Here is a 2988-nt window from a genome sequence, read left to right as displayed (position 1 = left end):
AACTCTAAATGCTTACATTAAAAAGAAGAAAGACCTAAAATCAAACTAAATTCAAAACTTCAAGAATTAGAAAAAGAAGGGAAAACTAAACTCGAAATGATAATGAGGGAAATAAGAAGGATTGAAGTGGAGATAAAAGAAAAATAAAACAAAACAAAAGAAAAACAATGGAGAGAATCAGCAAAACCAATAGCTGGTTGTGTGAAAAGATGGATGAAACTGACAAACACTTAGCTAGGCTGACAAAGAATAAAAGAGAGGTTACAAATAATGAAAATCAGAACTGAAAAAGGTCATTACTACCAATGTTGCTGAAATAAAAAAGACTGTAAGTGGGTACTATGAAACACTGCATGCCAATAAATCAGATAACCTAAAGAAATGGACCAGTTCTTAGAAACATGCAAACTACCTACATTGACTCCAAAAGAAATAGAATTTCTCAACAAACCAGTTACTAGAAAGAGATTGAATCAGTAAACAAAAATCCTGGATGAAACAGGGCATAGATGTATCCTTCATGAAGGGTCACCTGTTGTTAATGGTGATATTGACCTGGGTCTGAAATTAGTATCCTGGGATACAGACCACAAGATTTCCAGATAACCAGCATTCCACAGGGCAGAGCAGGATGCTATTTGTGACTCAGAAGATGATGGAAGACTTTGAGGGGAGGCAGCATTTGTGCTGGTTTTGAATGTAAACTGATTTTGAGTGAGTACTGATGAGAGGGTGACTCTAGGCAAATAGACTCCAGTGGACAAGTGCATTGGTGGTTGAATTGCATGAAAGGGGGTATTGCATTAGTAGGACAATAATGGAGCCAAGGAGGTCAGATACTGGCACATCTGGTCAAACCTTTCACTTAGAGCCTTGGATCTGAGGAACAGCTAGTGACATCTACAGAAGACTGGATCACAAGAGGCCTACTGGGGAGTTTTAAGTGTCGGGGCTCTCTGATAGGTCAACCAGAGCCTAGCATGTTTCCCAGAGTGCAGAAACAAAGTCTTCCTCTGCAGACCCAAGGTTTATTATGTTCTCACGACATGATATACTATGCTGGGGCCAGTGCACCAGTGCAATTCCAACAAACACTCCAACCCAGCAAAGCCACACAAACCTGGCCAGCACCCAGAGCTGAGGATGATTTTGCTAAAGCAGTGACAGTTAGGTATTAACTCTATGTGCCGGTTTGAGTGTACTGTGTCCCCCAAATGCCATTATCTTTGTGGTCTTTGTAGGGGCAGACGTTTTTGGTGCTGGTTGGATTTGCTTGGAAGGTGCCCCGCTCAGCTGTGGGAGATGATTTTGATGAGGTGTTCCCATGGAGGTGTGGCCCCACCCATTTAGGGTGGGCCTTGATCAGTGGGGCTATATAAATGAGCTGACTCAAAGAGAGGGAAGAGAGTGCAGCTGGGAGTGATGTTTTGAAGAGAAGCAAGCTTGCTAGAAAGGAACGTCCTGGGAGAAAGCCGTTTTGAGGCTGGAGCTTTGGAGCAGACGCCAGCTGCCTTCCTAGCTAACAGAGGTTTTCCGGACACCACTGGCCGTCCTCCGGTGAAGGTACCCGATTGCTGAGGTGTTTCCTTGGATGCTTTGTGGCCTTAAGACTGTAACTGTGTAGTGAAATAAACCCCTGTTTTATAAAAGCCTATCCATCTCTGGTGTTTTGCATTCTGCAGCATTAGCAAACTAGAACACTCTATAAGCATGGTTTTCAGAAAATGGGCAAAATTCACACAGGACAGAAGAATGGCATTTGATGTCTACAAAAGGGGAAGAGTTTCCCTAGGGCTGCCTTGAATTACTTGTTCCTCAGTGTATAAATGAGTGGGTTTAAGGTGGAGCTCAGAGTTGTGTACAGCACTCCAGCCAGTTTGCTTCTCTCAGGGCTGTAGGTGGAGGCTGGGCTAGTGTAGGCACAGAACATGGCTGAATAGTAGACAGAGAACACAATGCAGTGGGAGGAGAAGGTGGAGAAGGACTTCCTTTTCCCCTAAACTGAGTGGATGCATAGGATGCTGGCAATGATGTAGCCATGGGACACAAGGGTGAGAAAGAAGTTCATGCCTCCATAGAAGGCATCAGCCAAGACGGTCATGATGCTGTTCACATGAGTGGGACTGCAGGAGAACAGCAACAGTGGGGGGATCTCACAGAAGAAGTGAGTGATGATATTGGGGCCACAGAAGGACAGCTGTGTCATCAGAGCAGTGTTGATGGAGGAGTTCTGGGCACAAATGGCCCAGACTACCACAGCCAGTGCCAGGCAGAGCTGGAGGCTCATCAGGGTCCAATAATGCAGTGGTCAGCAAATAGTCACATAATGGTCATAGGCCATGACTGTGAGCAGCAGCAGCTCAGAAGATCCAGCCCACACAAGGAAGAATAGGTGAGCCATGCAACCCTGGAAGGAGATGGTGTCTCCCTCCCAGGCCAGGCCTGCCAGCATCTTCGGCAGCACAGAGGAAGTGCAGATGATGTCCATGGTGGCCAGTTTCAACAGGAAAAAGTACATGGGGCTGTGGAGACCAGAGCTGCAGGTGAAGACAGTGATGGTTAGAGTGTTTCCCAGGAGGGCCATGGTGTAGAGGAAGAGAAAGATGCCAAACAGGGGTAGGTGCAGTTCTGGGTGCTCTGAGAACTCTTGAAGCATGAACTCTGTCACCAGAGTCTGGCTGAACTTCCCAATATGTCCAGGCATGACTCCTGAGTTTGACTCCATGTTGTCATCAGCCCTGACCCCTCACTCTGGAAATTCTGCAGAGTTGCTATGAAATTCATTTCAGGATCATTTTTGTTATGTGGTTGTTTTAGAACCAAACCTGCTTTTTGAAAGGAAAGGAGGCAACTGATTTAATTGATGAATGCCCATTAATTGCCTTATCCAATTCCAAACTCAATGTTTTTCTGGAAACCACATAAATTTCATTGACTTTTCCTTTCATTTTCTCTTTGAAATTTTTGCCGTCTGGATGCTCCAACACA

The 2988-nt window shown here is 45.1% G+C and overlaps 1 pseudogene; it reads right to left on the bottom strand.

The window, feature by feature from the left end:
- Window positions 1-1735: 1735 nt before the first annotated feature.
- LOC119511413 lies at window positions 1736-2725 on the bottom strand (annotated as a pseudogene).
- Window positions 2726-2988: the final 263 nt, after the last annotated feature.

The sequence above is a fragment of the Choloepus didactylus genome, chromosome 16 (genome assembly GCF_015220235.1).
Source record: "Choloepus didactylus isolate mChoDid1 chromosome 16, mChoDid1.pri, whole genome shotgun sequence".
Classification (NCBI taxonomy): Eukaryota; Metazoa; Chordata; class Mammalia; order Pilosa; family Megalonychidae; genus Choloepus; species Choloepus didactylus.
The sequence above is the reverse complement of the archived record's forward strand: the minus strand, read 5'-3'. Positions and strand labels throughout refer to the sequence as shown.